The sequence below is a fragment of the Fistularia commersonii genome, chromosome 15 (genome assembly GCF_037954325.1).
Source record: "Fistularia commersonii isolate RoL2024-O1a breed Wild chromosome 15, RoL_Fcom_v1.0, whole genome shotgun sequence".
Classification (NCBI taxonomy): domain Eukaryota; kingdom Metazoa; phylum Chordata; class Actinopteri; order Syngnathiformes; family Fistulariidae; genus Fistularia; species Fistularia commersonii.
The window spans coordinates 17,719,572-17,738,476 of record NC_141298.1 but is presented as its reverse complement, the minus strand read 5'-3'; the positions used below and the strand labels follow the sequence as shown (position 1 = coordinate 17,738,476).

Here is an 18,905-nt window from a genome sequence, read left to right as displayed (position 1 = left end):
GGTCGGGCCGAGGCTGTGGAAGGAGGGGACGCTCTTCACGGGCTCTGGAATAAAAAAAACTCCCACACACAGCCTGAGGACTCTGAGCATCTGCTGAAGAAGATCCACAAGGAAGTCCAGAAGCAGGCAGGACCTTCACCGGACGGACGGGAGGTGAAGGATGAACGACAGTGAATGGATTCATATGAGTAAATAATGTCTCTGTATGACATGTGAATGACAGGGTGAGTGTTATAATGTGAGTATATAACATTATATTATCTATATCATCCCCTCTGTAGAGCTTCTGTTGAAGGCATCTATATATTTATAGTTCCATCTATACATTGCCATCTGTTAATCATACTAATCACTACCTATTTTTACACAATCTGCACATAACAATTATCCACCTCTACTTGCACAAGCTGCAAGTGGAGGTGGATGAAGAAAAGGCTTTTCTTCTTTAATAATGCATTTTTCTGTAAATACTGCACATTCTGTACATCTACTTTTCGCACTTCTGATGAGATGCTAACTGTTTCTCTGTATCCTTAAATATGTAATGACAATAAAGTTGAATCTAATGTCATCTAATATAATATGAATGAAAGAGTGAATGGATTTATGTCTCTATGACGTGTAAATGGCAGATGTTTCTCAATGTGACTCTCTGATTGGTCCAGGGTGAACCTGCCTCTCGTCCAATCACAGCTTGGATAGCTGCGATTGGATAGAAGTGTTGTATAATCTATGGCTAATGAATGGATGAATGAATGAATGAATGAATGAAAGGTTGGATTTTATTGGTGTTCAGGTCTTCCAGGGTGTCAGGAGGATGATAATCAATTAAGATAATTAAATGGCTGATGGAGTTTAAACTCAGCTGAACCTGACCAGAGAGCAGACCCTCCAGCTCAATGTCAAGCTCCTCCAGCTCCTCCAGGTCCTCCAGGTCCTCCAGCTTCTCCAGCTTCTCCAGCTCCTCCACCTTCTCCAGGTCTTCCAGCTCATCCAGCTCTTCTAGGTCCTCCAGCTCCTCCAGGTCTTCCAGCTCCTCCAGCTCCTCCAGCTCCAGGCAGAAGAAGGTACCCGTCCAACCGTCCAGCCTCGTGTCTCCTGCTGTTTTGTCGAAGCTCCTCCTGCAGGCCGGAGTCCCGTCCTGTAACCGAGGTGGATTAATGTTCTGCCAGCAGAGACGATCAATGGCGTCCGTCCTGGAGAACCCGGGCTTCTGAGTAAGTGTGTGTGTGGACGCGCCGTGATCTGGACGCAGCAGCTTCTCGTGTGTGTGTGGACGCGCCGTGATCTGGACGCAGCAGCTTCTCGCGGCGACGGCATGAATTATTGAGGAGCCAAATGTCCTCCTTTCATTATTCAACAACAAACGCGGCGGCGTGGAGGACCTTCAAGAACCCGGCCAGCAGGAACTCACTTGGCCAACGCATGATTTCATCGGGGTTTACGGTTCTCTTATAACGTGCGTGTGTGTGTGTGTGTGTGTGTGTGTGTCCAAGCAGGACCTGGCAGGGGTTCCAGAACTTCAACCGTGGTCCATCTCAGCAAGGAGGGAGGAGAAGTCATGGGTGTATTTTTATACCCTGGTGATCAGAAGGCGGCGAGGAGACATGCATGAAGGTCATGGAAGGCTGAGAAGGAGGAGGAGGTCATCTCCTCCAGCATCTTCTCAAACATCGTGGGACAAAATGGCATCCATCTTGAAGGAGCGCCGTTGACAGGCCAGAGTCTTGTGGGGTTTGCAGCCCCAGATGGAGCTCCTTCAGCGTGAGATGTTTGGAGAGGACCAGCAGGCTCAGGTCTGGATGGAGAGGAGCTTATCATCACCTCCAGGACCTCCTCAACCATCTGAAGGTGACATGACGGGAGCACATTTCTTCTTCTTCTTCTTCTCCTTTGGGCTCAACCTCAGAAACCTTCGTCCAAGTCATCTCAGTCTCCAGAACATCTAAGGTGCCGATCCTGAGACGGACTCCTTCCCGATCTTCTCCATCCTCCTCACTCCCTGAGAGGAACCTCCTCATCTTCATGTCTGCTGGCTCCATCTCCACCTCCTGTCTTCTCCTCACTGTCTCCAAGCCCAACCCCATGTCTGGTCTCACCTCCATCTTCTCCACCTGGTTTTCCTTCTGGCTGATGTTCTTTTCTCCAGCTCTTCTCCACGCCTTCCTGCGTGGAGCCTCCATGTTCTCCTCGCGTCTGAATGGGGTTCCTCAGGGTTCTCCAGGTTCCTCCCGCAGTCCAAAGACATGCAGGAGCTTCATGGAGACCCGACATTGTCCAGATTTGTGAAGTAGAGGGTGGATGGTCGGACCCTGTGATTGGTCCAGGGTGACCCCGCCTCTCGTCCAATCACAGCAGGGATTGTAACCATCTGTTACCTTCTGATGGTGCAAACAGGAAGCGGGTGAAGTCTGAACAGGAGAGGATGGAGGTCCAGCAGAAGCAGGAGATCAGGTAGGAGAACATCAGGAGGGCGTCTCCTATCCAGAGGTGCTAACAGAGAAGATGCTAAAGGAGATGAAGGTCTGGTGTCTCCATGGAGGTCCTGACAGAAGGTGTGTGGAGAGAAGCTGCTGCAGGAGGACCTCTGCAGCCCTGCATGCAGAAGGAGTCCAGAATGAATGAATGAGTGAGTGTATGAACATTGAATGAACAAATGAATAAACGAACGAATGAATGAATGAATGAATGACAGAATGAACGAATGAATGGATGACAGAATGAATGAACGGATGGATGGATTAATAAATGAATTAATGAACGAACGTATGAATGAATGAATGAATGAACGAATGAATGAATATACGAACGAACAAACAAATGAATGAACGAATGAATGAGTGAATGAACAAATGAACGGCAAAATGAATGAACAAACGAATGAATGAACGAATGAATGAATTAACAAACGAATGAATGAACGAATGAATGAACGGATGGATGGATGGATGATGATGAATTAATGAATGGATGGTTGAATGAACGAACGAATGAACAAGTGAACGAATGAATGAATAAATGAACAGACAAATGAATGAATGAATGAACAAACGAATAAATGAACATACGAATCAATGAATGAACGAACGAATGAATGAACAAATGAATCAATGAATGAACGAACGAATGAATGAACAAATGAATGAATGGATGGATGGATGAATGAAATAGTGAACGAATAAATGAACAAACGAACGAACGAATGAACAAATGAATGAATGAACGAACGAATGAATGGATGGATGAATGAATGGATGAATGGATGAATGAATGAATGAATGGATGAATATCCCACGCGTGACTTTAGAAAGGCATTTCAAGAATATTTATATTTCAGTCAAACGTTGGTCAGTTTTAATCCAGTTAGCATCTTATTGATGCTACACGCTAGCTCACATGCTAGCTACCCTCAGGAAGAGACTCCATGTTTATTGTGTAGCGTCTCAGATGATGGAGGTTCTGGATTATTTAGGCTTTTATTGAAAGCGTCAGAGTTTTCCAAAGATGGCGGTGGCGGCGGCGGCGGCGGCCCTCTGCAAAGGTTTGGGCCTCGCTGGCTTTTAAATGTCAAACCTTTCAAGAAGAAGCGGAGCTTCCTGCACCTCCAAGCCTCTCATGGACCTCCAGCATCCACGCTTCCCATCCACTGGCTTCAAAAACAAACAAAAAGATGACATTTCCGGTGTATCCCCACGGCTCTTCCGGTTTCACTGACACACACACACACACACACACACACACACACGAATAAACTCCCAGCCGCGTCCACGTCCACGCCTCTGCTAGATACAGTCAATGGTGAGGAGGAAGAAGATGAGGAGGGAGGGTTTAGCGCCCCCCCACACACACACCACACACACACACACACACACACACACACACACACACACACACACACACACTCCGACACGCGCACCTGTAATCGTCACGCAGCGCGAGGCGGCGACGCTGTCGAGACGTGGACGAGGAGGAAGAAGAAGAAGAAGAGGAGGAGGACGCAGCTCCTCTGACTGCCTCGACGAGATCTTTCCAGGAGGAGAAGAAGAAGAAGAAGAAGAAGAGGAGAAGGAGGAGAAGAAGAAGAGGCGGCGGCCGCTCAGACGGCGGTATCCCGTGTCGATCCACGCGTCGTGGGTGATCTCGCCTCCTCCATCCCGCTTCACTTCGTGGAACTTCGCTGACGTCGCGTCCCGCCGCGTGCACGTCGGGTCTCCAGGTGACAGGTGCGTTTCTCCTCCGCGCGAGCCCGTCCGTGCACGTGATTGTTTAAAAGCGAACACCAGCATATCGATCGATCGATCGATCGGTCGATCGGTCGATCGGTCGATCGATCGTCCGTCCGGATTCTCGCGCGTGTCCAACTTTCACTTCGAACCCACTTTTGGTCGTGCACGCACGCGCGCGCGCGCACGGCGCCGTCCTGCAGCAGCCTCCGGATCGGAAGCAGCAGCTCGTCTTATTATGGGATGGAGGATCTGCGCGGGTTCCCGGGGGAAGAACGCAACTTTTCACGGGAACTTTTTCTTCTCGGTGGGAAAACCTTCATCATGTGGATGGAAGGATGGATGGATGGATGAGAAGATGGATGGATGGAAGGATGGATGGATGGATGGTGGACAGGTAGATGGATGGGTAGATGGACAAATGGATGGATGGATGGATTTATGAATTGGTAGATGGATGGACAGATGGATGAGTGGTAGATGGATGGATGAACAGATGGCTGCTAGATGGATGGATGGACTGGTGGATGGATGGTAGATGGACACAAGGATGGATGGATGGATGGATGGATGGATGGATGGGTAGATGTTTCATGTCATCTACAAAGCAGATGATCCTTGGCAGATTCCTGGTGAAGGAAAGGGTCTTCTGGGATCTCAGGTGTTCTGGTTGGCCTCCATCAGACCACTGGAGGTTGGATGGATGGATGGATGGATGGATGGAAAGTCGGTTGATGGATGAATGGATGGAGGATGGGTAGATTGGTAGATGGATGGATAGGTGAGTGAATGGATGGATGGATGGATGGATGGGTAGATGTTTCATGTCATCTAAAAAGCAGATGATCAATGGCAGGTTCCTGGTGAAGGAACGGGTCTTCTGGGATCTCAGGTGTCCTTCCATCAGACCACTGGAGGTTGGATGGATGGATGGGTGGATGGATGAGTGAAGTTCTGAGGTGTTTGCTGAATCCTGGTTCTGGACCTCAGGACCTTCCATCTCTAGATGTTCTGGTCTGCAGGAGATGCTTTGCGTCAGGTTGTTTGAGGCCGAAGCTTGAGGAGCTATCAGACGTAGGTTCCCCCCTCCAGCCTGATATCTCCTTCAGCTTGGTGCGGTGGTCTTCTTTCAATCATCTGCCTCTCCAGGACGTCCATCAGATCCATCGTGCTCCCCATGTGGTTGGTCTTTCCAGATCTGAGATGTCTGCAATCGGTGTGGCGGTTGAATCTCCACCTCACAGCGAGAAGGTCCCTCAGGGTTCTCCGGGTTCCTCACGCAGGAGGTTCTTAGGAGGCCCTGCATTGTCCGGACGTGTGGATGGTTGTTCTCACTGAAATGTAAACCTCTGCTCAGGAGTTTGCTGGCATTGGGCTGGAGAAAGTTCTTCAGCCTGGAGGTCCTAGAGTCCATGCTCCTGGACCTCCTGAGGGTGAAGGTTTCATAAACTAGCAACCCGGTGATCCTGTTTCTGGAAATGTTCCACCACGGCGTTCTTCTCGAACCGTCCCGGTGACTCTGCATCGCCCAGAGGTCCAGGCGGCGTCGCCGTGACTCACAGGTTCCCTGAAGGTGCGAGAAGGACGCTGGACCAGCGCCGCTCGCTCCGACGTCAATGATGAAGTTATTCGTGAGGCCAGATGGTTCCAGAAGACCGGGTGGAACCCTGACATCTTCACACCCGCCGCATCTCCTGGAGGGACTCGTTTCAACCTGTCGGATGACCTTCTCTCCCATCTGAGGAACATCTCACTCCTGAGCAGACGTCAAGGTTCTGCTCCTCAACCTTATAGCAGTCGTTGGACCTTCTCATCGACCCGGCCTGGTGAAGCTGCGCTGCCTCCAAGGGTCCTCATGGTCTGGAAGCAGACTGGAGACCCACTTGTTTACCGCCGAGCGGTGGTCTTCAGGTTCTGATGGTGCAGCAGCCAGAAGATCCCCGGTTGGATTCCGATGTTCTCCCCGTGTCTGCATGGGGTTCCTCGGGGTTCTCCGGGTGTATGCTAACGTTGTAGCTAATGGGGTTATCTGCTGATGCAGTGGCCAGCATCTCCACTCTGACTGAGAAGATCCCTGGTTGGATTCCGACCGGCATCTCCATGTTCTCCATGATTACATGGGGGTTCCTCAGGGTTCTCCGGGTTCCTCACACAAGCCAAACCCATGCAGGAGGTTCATGGAGACCCCACATTGTCCAGATGTGAATGAGAGAATGAATGGTTGCATGACTCTTTAAGTGGCCCTGTGATTGGTCCAGGGTGAACCCCGCTTCTCGTCCAATCCAATCACAGCAGGGCTAGGCTCCGCCCCCCCACTCCCCAGGATGAGCAGAATATATAAAGAACCGATCGATAATGAGTGAGACGTGCTGACATCAGCTCTCCGTGCTGCATCCATGTGTGTCGTGGGCAGCGTTCACAGAAGACCTCCTCCATGGACCTCCTCCCTGGACCTCCTCCATGGACCTCCTCCCTGGGCTGGAGCTCCAGATGGTGTGTCGTGCATCCGTCTCCTCCACGGAATAACCAGTGCACTATTTAAAAGTCGTTGCGCTAGTTGCAAAGTTTCTCCCCTGCGGGACCGACATCAGCAACCAGAAGCAAAGTAAACAAGTTAATGTGTGTGTGTGTGTGTGTGTGTGTGTGTGTGTGTGTGTGTGTGTGTGTGTGTGTAATCAGGATGGGGAGCACGCAGCATAATGCAGGCGTGTAGTGGAAGTTCCTCCGGCTCTGCGGCTGATAATGTAGTCCAAGCCACGCATTGCTGATTATGATAGCTGATTGTTTTCGCCGCTGTGATTGTTTTCCATTTATTTACTTATTTTATTTATTTCTCTCCCCTCCCGTCCTGTCAGGAGGGGGAAATCTCCCCGCTTGATTTTAATCAATAAAATCTAATCGGGTGCCAAAAGATTTGCTACTTCCTGACGGACTCAAAGTAGTTTAAGTCAAAACGAATGACTCGTGATCTGTAAAATCTCTCTATATATATCAGTGAGGTGCAGGCAGGGGAGGCAGCAGAGGCCGTGCCTCACTTGGCAATCTTGGAAAGAAAATAATGTCAAATGAAAAACAGAATGAAATGGTTCTATTTATTGTTGATTTGCGCCATGACGGTATTTTTCATTTGATTGTTTTTTTATTCAAAATGTCTGGATTTTCACGTATGTCGTTCAAATACTGAGGAGACGTCCGGTGAGGCCGCCGGCTGCTGAGCCTCAATAGCGGCTGACTGCTAGCATGCGCTGCACTCACACCAGGTTGCTGTCTCTATTAATGCGTAAATGCGTAAACGCTTTTGCTAGAAGAACTACATTTCCAATTTGTTAACAACTGTTTGTGTGTTAGTAGTTCTTGTGCTGAGTGATTAGAAAACGTCTACCAAGAATCACTAAGTGAGGCACGCAGTACTCCTGCCTCACAGGAGGGGGCGCTCAATTCTTCTTGCGTCTCCTCGGCTTTTGCTAGATGAACTACATTTCCAATGTGTTAACAACTGTTTGTGTGTCGCTAGTTCTTGTGCTGAGTGGTCAAAAAACGACTCCCAAGAATCACAAATTGAGGCACGCAGTACTACTGCCTCACGGTAGGGGGCGCTCAATTCTTCTTGCGTCTCCTCGGCTTTTGCTAGATGAACTTCTTTTCCATTTTTTAAACAACTGTTGGTGTGTTACTAGTTCTTGTGCTGAGGGATTAAAAAACGACTTCCAAAAATCATTAAGTGAGGCACGCAGTTCTCCTGCCTCACGGTAGGGGGCGCTCAATTCCTCTTGCGGCCGCAGAGTACAGTCAAGTGCAGCCATGCATTTAATTTTTCCTCTCCTCACTCTCAAAATGGTGGATTACATATCCAAACCGAAGTAAAGGGAGGACCATGATAACTTTTTTTTTGTGTGAAGAAACATAACTGCTGCCAATCAAATGGCGAATAAGCTCCTCTGGGAGGAATCATATGTTTGTGAATATGGTCGTGATGAAGCCGGCGCCTCGCCAGCCATCAGCCTCACCGCTCCATGTTCATGAATATGCACTGCCGTGTTTACGTCCCAGTTTGTCGGCCGATGTCTATCGAAGGCCGAGACACTTGAAGGCAAACGGAGAAACGGCCCATTAGCCATGACGGCTTCCGCGGAGTGGCTGCCTCTCGCTTTGATCACGAGAATAACTGGATTAAGATAATTACACGCCAGGCGGAATATTAAACTTGCGCTCGGCCCTGAGTCTTGACGGTCGCGTCGTCGTCGCCGCCGCCGGCTGCTCATTTAAATTCCATCACGCGGCTGCGCCGATTACGGCGTCGGCCATGTAAGCATCTTAACGTCATTACCGCTTTGATTACGGTCAGATCCGCTCAATCCGATCCGGTGATACGACGCGCCTTCGGGGGGGAAACCAGCGCCAAATTATTGACAATATCCAAAATGACATTACAGGAAGTGGTTTGAAAGTGCGAATATTAACCGGATGGAGCTGCGGGATCACATTATTTAAGCCCCCCTTCCAAGTTCTAGCAGAACTCAGATCGCGGCCACGTCCAGCTGAAGATATTGGAAGTGCAAGATGGCGTCCTCCATTCAAACGGAGCGGTAAAATATATCCCGCAGAATTGGGAGGTTTTACGGTTCGTCTGTGGAGGTCGAGCCTGGTGCGAGTCATGGTGAATTCTTGTCTAAATCTTCTTGTCGTGGCAACTGGACTTCAATTTCTTCACTTGAAGACCTTCTAACCCTCATCCCAAAGGCGTCTTCGGTTCTAATGACCTGTGGCGAGTTTCCCAAGAAAACCTCTGGGGTTTGAGCGGGTCTGGGTCGTAGTGGTAGATGGAGGAGTGGATCAGATGAAGGTAGGTCTAAGGGGGTTGCGATGCTAATGGAGGTGTCGTTTGTTGGGACAAAGGAGCAACTTTTGTGGGACTACCTGGACTGGAATGTTAAAAGGTAAAGCTAAACAAACCTGTTGGATGAGGTGGCTCAGGTGGAAGGAGCGCGAACAGATGGTCCAACACAGGAGAAGTGGACTCTGCGGGCCACCTCCTTCTGAAGGACGAGGGTCATTCTTTTGAAGACAGCCATGTCAGTATTCTGTCCAGAGAAGACCGATGGTTCCAGAGAGGAGTCAAAGAAGCCGTCTTTGTCAAGACCTCAGACAAGACCTGTCACCAACATGTAACACCGTATTGGGATCAGTACCAAGACGGAGCAGGACATGCATGCTCCAAAAACCAGGAGAGATCCAGGAAAGCATCGCCCGCTAACGTCCACCTGAGCCTCAGTTCATGAGATCCAGCAGGTTTCACTCCTTTGTTTAGGATTAATCCCACAAAACCTGCTCTTCTGCCCCAACCAACGGCACCCCGTTAGCATAACAACCCGCGAATGCCTAGTTTCTGTCCATCCAGTCTAACCTAGAGCCGCCCAAAACCTGGCAGTTCCATTTGGAAACTCCCCAGCCTCTGCAAGTCTTCACGACAAGAAGATTTGGACAAGAGGTTTACAGTTTTTCGCCACACTTCAAGGTGAAGCGGCTTTTTGAAAGCGAGCCTGGCGCTTCTCTTGTCTAACAGAAGATTTCCTGTCATTTGGCGTCCCCCAGGGCGCAATCTCCGGTCCTGGATTATTTTCTTTTTGCGTCGCCTTCCACTCCACTGGTGGATATGATTAAGCTTCCATTTTAGCAGGAAATGGCATTAGACTTTATGATCCGCGACAGGGAACGAGTTGCTTGTGTGACGCGTCGTCTCTGGGATATGAAACGCTGGATGTGTCAGAGTATCTACCAGCTGCTCGCAGCCGCCGCCGTCCCTTCTGGGGTCGTCTTCTATCAGTCCACGTACTTGAGGTAAAGTTTTTTGAGTTCTTCTTGTCCCCGCGACTCCGACGTATGCCCGGCTTTCTGTCGGCATGAAAGTCCCAGCTTGCGGGACTCCTCCTACCCAGGAGTACTGCGAGTGGCAAACTTGTTTTTTCCAGACCTTGGTAAAGGTATCATTCTCATCGTTGGATTATTCTGTGTAATCCGGGCTCAGCCGAAGGACGAGGAGACGCCTCGAAACCCTCCCCTCCTCTCCCTCGCAGCTGCGGAATACATCGAATTCATTTTTAATGCCCGGCGTACCCTCCCGACTGCAGACATCAAGGAGTTACTTGCACCTCGAGAGTCCGCGGACCATCAAAAGCCGCTGCCAGCGCTCCTCAGAACATCCCGACGTAACATTTGCTTTCCTCTCAAGATGAAAGGGGTTGGTAGGACCTCCTCCCCAACCTCCACCTCCACCTCCCTGGGAGAAGACGATCTGCGATGCCACCCGGGGCCGGAGTCCCAGGTAGTCGCTTTGTCAAGTGGCACCTTTTAATGACCGTACCGCCGGTGCAGGAAGCCAGAATATGGAGCTTCTGGAACCCGACCAGAGGCCAGGTGTAGTTCCACGAAGTAAATCTTCCTTCCTTCTTATCCCTCTTCCGTTTTGCAGAACGTGCCCACTGACCTTCCACCGGGTGAGGATGTGTCTGGTTTTTATCTCCTACGGCTTCCTAATCTCTTTTTAGGCCCCGATCCCAATCTAATCCACTTTGCCTCTCGGGTTCCTTCCCTAACAGGCATTCTTAGCGTTGCATTTCGGCGATTCGATTTTACCCTCCGTCTGGAAAGGCGCCGTTGCCGTGACGCCGGCCGGAGTGGGTGTGAGAGCGAGCATCCGCTCGCGAGTTCGGCCAGCGGAGAGCCAGAAAGCCGGTCTCCCGAGTGTTACGCAACATTCGCGTCGTCAGGTTTATTCATAGGATACCATGTAGAGCAGCTGCATTTCTGGAAGGACCTCGACGTCGGAGGGCGGGGGGTCAGGGACGGAGAAGATGTCTGCCGTCGGGACCTTCTGGGACCTCCCTGTCTGCACATGGAGGTCAGGGGCTTGGAGGTTGTAGACCACGTAGCCAAGGGAGTCTTCTGGGAATATTCTCGCTAGCTTTGCTGGATGTAAATACCGAGCGGACGCCGTCACCAACTGTTACCGTCCAAGCCAGAGCGGGAGGAATGAAAGCGGCACATTCAGCAATGGATGGGTTCTTTCCAGCAGGCGGTTTGATGCATGGAGATGTTTCCCCAGACGGGTTCGTGGCGCTGGGGTCCAAGTAATAAAATACATTTTCAGTTGACAGACGTTACACTCTATATTCTGCAATTGCAATCATTTTAAATTATTTAATGATTAAGTGGTGACCCCCTAACTCCTTTTGTACCTCAAGTTTTGTCTTTTAGCGTGGTTTGTCTGAAAGTGGTGAAGCAGTTTTAAGGGTTTCATAGCGTCTTTGGCTGGCCGGGTCAGCACAAGATACGATACTTTTAGAAAAAAAAACAGTTTAAATTACGTATCAGACTGGTTTGATATTTGCTGTTGAAATAAAACCAGCTAGGTTTTGAAGGCTTTGCTTGCATTTCACACACAAACCAGTTTTTCTCTCTTAGCTTCACGTCCAGCTCGTTCTTGTGTGTCGGTATGTTCACAGCAAAGGCTAAATCTGTGTCATTCAGCTCAGGAAAATTCTCAAGTAGCTCCAAAAATGAAATAATCTCCTATTTGAGCTCCAAGGTTCATTGATCCGATCATTCACATCCAGGATGAGTTCTGTATTGATCTTTGGCGGGCCGGATTGAAAAGACCGACGGGCCGGATGCGGCCCGCGGACCGTAGCTTGCCCACCCCTGGGCTAGCTGTTCACCGCTAATTATGGATAGCGAGGGCGGAGCTTGTGTATTAGCGGTTGCGATGAATCCGTAGCCTAGGTAGGAGTCTTGATATTCTATTTTAAATGCACCTTTCTTTTTGCCGTCTCGTCGTTTGCTCGTTTCCTCCCGAACAAGCTGTCCGGCGAAATTGTTTCCGGCTAATTTTTTTTCAAGGGCTAGCTTGTGGTAGCCGATGTGTGAAAAGGTGCGACATTAGTCAAGTGAAGGCAATGCAAACCGGAAGCTCATTTGCATTAAGAAAGATTTAGTTTGCAGCGGAGCAGCTTTAATGGATGGCGCTCTATAGGAACATCGCTTAATATGTATGACTTAAGCCGCTGTTTGCGTGGCTGAGTCGGCCACCGAAGTTCCCCGAGAGCTGGAGAGAAACCCGGAGAGCAATAAGGAGATCCACCGCTCTGGGATCGATATCTCATTAGCGGAGTGTTTGTTAGCCGCAAGCGTCGCCGCCGAGCGGGATGTAGTACAAGCCTGACGGATCAAAATATGTTTTTCTTCTTGTTTGTAGAGCCCAACACTTAAGATGCGCATCAAGAAGCTGGTTCGTGTGGAGACCAGCGAGACCACTCCGACTTGTAAGCTTATCTCCACCTCCGGTGGTCCATGAAGGTGGAAGCTTCCAAATCATACGTTCACACCTTCACATATTCAGACATTTTTTTGCCGTTTGGACGAATATTCAGCCAGAAGGAATGAAAGGTGGAGAAGATGGAGGTGAAAGCAGAGGTGGTGTCTGGTTTGGAGACATTGAGGAGGCAGGAGGTGGAGATGTTGAGGATCAGGAAGGAGTCCATCATGGTAGATGTTCTGGAGATAAAGTCCCGCTGAGATGGTTTGGACAGAGGAGGGATGGAGAAGGTGATGGACAGATGGTGGCAGATGATTGGCTGCCATTAAGATGAAGGCAGATGATTGGCTGACGGTCAGGTGGTCGGCCGTGGCGACCTTGAGGGACGAGAAGAAGATAATCGGGACAGTTTTTGAGCAACGACATGCATCTGCAGCGCGGCTGCACCAGGACGTTTCTTTTTGGGGGGAGCGCTGATCACAACGCTCACCTCAGGCTGCGACGCTAATGGTTGACTTTTATTCACGACACCAGTTTGCGTGAAATAACATCCTGTTTTAATTTGTTTGCACGCCGGCTGACGCAGATGCCGCGGCGACGCTTCTCGGCAACCAGATGTCAGGAAAACGCTATGAGAGAAATATGATATGCGACTTTAACTCGGCGGCGCGAATCCGTAGCGCTGCACCGAGGCCGGGCGCTGAGTCATCCAGGTCACGGTTACCTAAGGGGGGTTGAACAGAGGACACCAGAATTCAAAAGCAGCTTGTTGAGTCAGAGAGCTTTCGTCAGGTCCGGGCGCTATTTTTAATGCCGCTCGGACTTCTGGTTCCCGTCCGACTACCTTCTGATCATCACGGCCAGTAAAGGGGGGGCTCTGCTTGTCTTGCATTCATTCATGTGCACCGCATGCTAGCTTGTGGCTCAGTTGGTACGCCGGGTGTGTCTTCGATTGGAGGGCATCTGTGGACAGTCAAGATCTTTTTGCGGCACCTGGAGTTGAATCTCTGCCCTTGAGAAAGTTGCACCTCCCGCCCGTGAGGCTGTACAGTGGAGAGTTTCCCGTATATAACCGCCAGGGTTGGGGATGCGTCCAAGTTGGCTTGTTATGCTAACAGGAGAGTTGTTTTGCAGAAACTAGCTTGAATGAGGTTTTTGTGTTAATGGGGGTGTTCTTAGGGCGAACAAAGGTACAACTTTTGGGGACTTACCTGAAACTTATAGGCTCAGATATACCTTCTGGACTCAACTGAAAGGTAGAGGTTCAGGTCCAACTTCTGGGGACTCAATTGAAAGGTAGAGGTTCAGGTGCCACTTCTGTGGACTCAACTGAAGTGCAAAGGTTCAGGTACAACTTCTGGGGACTCAACTGAAATGTAAAGGTTCAGGTACAACTTCTGGGGACTCAACTGAAAGGTAGAGGTTCAGGTACAACTTCTGGGGACTCAACTGAAATGTAAAGGTTCAGGTACAACTTCTGGGGACTCAACTGAAAGGTAGAGGTTCAGGTACAACTTCTGGGGACTTAGCTGAAGCATATAGCTTCAGCTGCAACTTCTGGGGACTCAACTGAAAGGTAAAGGTTCGGGGGAGTCCCCAGAAGTTGTACCTACCTTGTACCCCCCCATTATCACAACAGCTCCATTCAAACCAGTTTCTGCAAAACAACTCTCCCGTTAGCATAACAAGCTGTCTCAATTTTCAAACAGCCCCCAACCCCTTCAGTCCGTTTGAACTGAAGAAGCCTTTGTGGCCCAGTTGCCACAAAAAGATTTCAACAAGAAGGTACATGTTTCTCAGCTCCTCCCGCCTGCATAGCGTGTCCTCGGGCAAAGACCCCCGAGGGCCTGGTTAGCGCATTAGCATGGTAGCCGTGTTGCGTCGGTGAACGAATGGGTGAATGTGATCCAGAAAGGAAATTTCTACGATTCCATTTGTGTCCAGATGATAGACATCAGCCATCTGTGGCGGCGCGACACAGGTTGCTTGTCAACATTTTGTCTAATACGTCGACATCTTTCGCCACTTCCTACATCTCCCTTTAACGAAACATCATCCCTCCAGCCGCTGATGCTTAGCAGTCGTAGAGCGGCGCCCCAGAACGTTCAGCGGTTCTCTGATAAATCAATGCACTCAAACTCACTTTGATTGGCAGATGGAAAGAGCTCCTGCTTCGTCTGCATGCAGGGACGAGCTTTTGTGGCTGCATGAAAGACCGGCGTCGAACACATTTCGAATCAAGAAGAAGCGGTTAGGAAAACCGAAAGGTTGAAATTGGAGATGACTTCTGGTTTAGTTGTGGATCGAATTGCCTCCAAACAAAACTGCGTGGATCCCATAACTAGCTTTAGTATGTTTACATGCTGCTTTCATGACCCAAACTATGGGACAGACTCTGTACTTTGTACCGCAGTTCTTGCTGTATTGTTTTTGGTCGCCTGGTCCACACACACACATACACACACACACACACACACACACACACACACACACACACCTGACCGAAGCTTTGCGATCAGGTGATTTCACCTGGTGTCCACAGGAGCCCGACTTCGACAAGGAAACCGCCTTGGGTGTTGCTTTCCGTCGTGTAGCCCTTTTGCAGGAGATCCGCCTTCCTTAGAGAGCATCCGTGAGAAGCATGGCGCCAGAAGAAGCGAAAGTCACTGTTCTGGTAATGCAGATAAAATGGTGTCTGCTAATAAATGGAGGCTTTCAGGACATGGCGTTTCCCACATGTCCTATTTGCTAAATTCTTTATTTTGCATGCATTATAGATTGACCAGCTGGAAGCCCCTTCATTACCGTTCCCCGGCTGGCGCTGTCGAGGGAGTCCCACGGAGAGGCGCCCCTGCGGCGAATCTGACAAACACGGAAGAGACAGTTCAAGTTTTTCTATTTCCTGAATTATGAATGTGCGAAAATAAACGCGGAGGAACATTTTAATTGTTCATGGGCGCCAAAGCCAAACGAAAAAGCCGTCGGAGCACTTCTCCAGATGAAGCGGCGGCCGCCTTGCAGCAAAGCGATGGACCAATTTGTCCAAGAGACATTAATGTCACACATTAAATGTCAGAGAACCACCTCGAACCCCATGCTGCCCTTCTCATTCCGGATATTTTCTGACACATCAGTGCTGCGAATGCAAGCTTACTCTATTAATTGAAGCCCACATCTTTGTCAAGTGGCGAGACGGAGGCTCCGCCTCCTTGGGTGGTTGGCGAGCTCTGGACTGGGGTCACGTGGACCCCGATTCTGTCGCCGCTCATTTTATTTTCTTGGTGGTTTCTAGCGTTGTATGAAAAACCCGGAGTCGTTGAGCACGAGCATACAAGTGCTGCGCCGAGGATCGTATCTAGATTCGCCAGATGATGCGTCGGCGACCTTGCAGCAAAGCAATGGACCAATTTGTCCAAGAGACATTAATGTCCCTCATTAAATGTCAGAGAACCACCTAGAACCCCGAGTTGCACTTCTGAATCCAGATGTTTTCTGACACATCAGTGCTGCGAATGCAAGCTTACACTATTAATTCAAGCCCACATCTTTGTCAAGTGGCGGGACGGAGGCTCTGCCTCCTTGGGCGGTTGGCGAGCTCTGGACTGGGGTCACGTGGACCCCGATTCTGTCGCCGATCATTTTATTTTCTTGGTGGTTTCTAGCATTGGATGAAAAACCCGGAGTCGTTGAGCACGAGCATACAAGTGCTGCGCCAAGGACTATATCTAGATTCGCCAGATGACCTTGCAGCAAAGTGATGGACCAATTTGTCCAGGAGACATTAATGTCACACATTAAATGTCAGAGAACCACCTAGAACCCCGAGTTGCGCTTCTGAATCCAGATGTTTTCTTACACATCAGTGCTGCGAATGCAAGCTTACGCTAATAATTTAATTTGAGCCTAACGATTTGCATTTTAATAACACGCCTACGTGCTTCCTCTATGTTGACACCTTTGAAGCCGCAGTCGCCGCCCCATTAATCGCCCATCAGTCAAACTCCGAGTGTCGCTTTCCTCGCGGCGCAGAATCCAATGCGGGCGGAATATCGATGGAATGATGGAGTCCTTTAATGACAGAAGAGCAGGAGCACAAGGCCGCCGTGGGGGAACGAGTCCTTCCCTTCCATCAGAGTGTCGACCTGATAAGGCGGGTCCCACGTCCTCTTTGTTTGATTAGTCTACAAGTTCTCCCCTCAGGAAGGGGAGTAGATGGAACCAATGTTTGGCCACAACTTGTATTCTAGGGCAACTCCCTTCGAGAGTCGCCAGAGCCAATCATCTGCCACCGTCTAAACGGCAGCAGATCTTTTGATTCCATGTGACCCCCGGCCAAACATCTGCCTCCATCTAACCCGCGGCCAATCGTTCGCCTCCATCTAAGCCTCTCCTCTCTGGTCATCTTGCCTAGAAGGTCCAACCTCGGCATCCATCAAGGTCTTCGTGGAGAGGCCAGTTGCACCGAAACGACCGGAACTTCCACGGGCTCCATGTCGTTGTCGGTTCTTTCTTGTATTTCATCACCTCGTGCTCTACAAGGAAGAGGCACCAGGTCTACATGTGCCTTCGTGCCAATCAAGAGGCGTTGATGATGTCTTAGTCCACTCGGGGCCACCAGGGAGTCTGAGTGAACGGGGCCAGAAGTAAGCACCTGAAGTGTTGTGGGTCACAGGAGACCTGGGATTATCAAATTCAGCTTCACTGTCGGCCGATTTAAACCCTTCTGGTCCGTGATGGAATCCCCGGGAGTTAAGCATACAGAACCCCTCTGAGAAGTGAAAGGTGGAAACATCTTCAATTCAATTTGCGGGCACCTCGGCGACCGCCTCCATCACGCCGCCGCTGTCCACCGAGCCTTTTTTTGACCGCCGTCGGACTTTCCGAGCCTTCGGGAGCTCATCGGGAGCGCTCCCCTTTCATCACGCCTGTCAGGAAATGCGCTCGCCGTCTGACTGGCGGACCATGTGACCGCGGCTGTTTATGGCTCAGATAAACAACCCCCTCGTTATGCTTGACTCTCTCGATTTTTCAAATCCCGCTTCATCCCCGAGCAAGAATTCCATTTGTGGGACTGGCCTTTTTTATGCCATATGTTCTATTGTCCGCCTCTCCGCCGCCCCGTCCCCTCACCATCCGCTTTGACAATCCCCGCTTTTGTTTTTGCAATGAGAAGCTGCATTCTTTGGCAGCGATGACCTCCTCTGTCTCCGCAGGGGCCGACACGGAGGACGCGACCCTTCCCGGGGATTGGACGGCGACCCGCTAGACGCCGCGAATGAAATCGGCCCGGGCGTCACCACGAGTGCGTGATGGATACCGCCGGTCTGCGCCGCTGACTCGACCGGGCCCGCCGTCGACTCCTTCGTCTTCGACCGCCGGTGGATCGGCGCTCGTCCCCGTAAGTGTTTCGCCTCTCGCGCTTCGCGATGGTCCTCGAGCTGAGCGAGCGGTATCTGTGAAATTTTAGAGCGTTTTCACCCCTTCTGCTGCAACCAACCTGCCTTCTGAGGTTGCCAAAAGGTGTCAGGTGATCCAGGAGAACAGAACCCAAACCGACCGATGCAGCGGAGAAACGAGGTCCGGCTGAACCTCCAGGCTCCTGCGAGTACAACCACCGGCTCGTCCTTTCTGAAGGAATGTCGGAGTCAGAAATACGTTCATCCTTTACTTGTATCCTAAGAAACATCTCCAACTTGAGGTACTAAATCGACCGCGATGGACCTTGTTTTACTCCGCGGCGATCTCGGGTTGAATCTACGATTCTTGCAAACACAGCGCAGCCGTGATTTGTTTAATCCCCGATGTTGCGTCCGTCACAAAAAACCCGTCCTCCGTGTCTCAGGATGAAAAGCCAGGGTGTCTCCGAGGCCGGCGTTCAGACGGCTCTAATAGTCTGATCTGTGTTTTGCCGGGCACCCGGCGCCCCCGGGCATGTTTCCCTTTTACACCGGGGATCTTTCATTAGCCCGCTAGCCCCCGGCCTCCCCTCCCCACTCGACTGTCCTCGTACGGCATCTGTTTGGGTTTTCGTCCGCGAGCTCCGGCAGGCGCGTCTGAGAGGTCCGATTTATAGATTTAAACTCGCCAGTTGGCAGCTCTACGTCACGTGGACCGCGATTCTGTTCCCTGTAGCGACGCTCATTTCTAGCGTCGCATGAAAAGCCCACAGCCGTCGGGCACGAGCATACAAGTGCTGCGCCGAGGAGCATATCTAGACTTAAGTAAAGGAGCATTAAATCCCCCTGTGAGTTTTCGGGGACCCTCCCGGCCTGCAGGGGTGTAAAGAATGCTGATGGGTCTTTTGACGGGCGACGCTTGAATTGGCTTCACGCTCGGCTGCCGGCGAACAGTGAAATTGCATATTTACAGCC

General features: G+C 50.4%; 1 protein-coding gene across 3 annotated transcripts in view; it reads left to right on the top strand.

Moving 5' to 3' along the window:
- Window positions 1–3,873: 3,873 nt before the first annotated feature.
- Window positions 3,874–18,905, top strand: part of b3gat1b (beta-1,3-glucuronyltransferase 1 (glucuronosyltransferase P) b) — a 26,230-nt gene continuing 11,198 nt past the window's right edge. The window contains exons 1-2 of one of the 3 annotated variants that reach the window (XM_086160987.1): window positions 3,874–4,223; window positions 17,748–17,932. The gene's annotated coding sequence lies outside the window, so the exon portion shown is untranslated. Of the gene's footprint in view, window positions 4,224–11,074; window positions 11,122–17,747; window positions 17,933–18,905 lie in introns of those variants that run through there. The other 2 variants (XM_086160988.1, XM_086160989.1) reach the window with 2 other exon arrangements.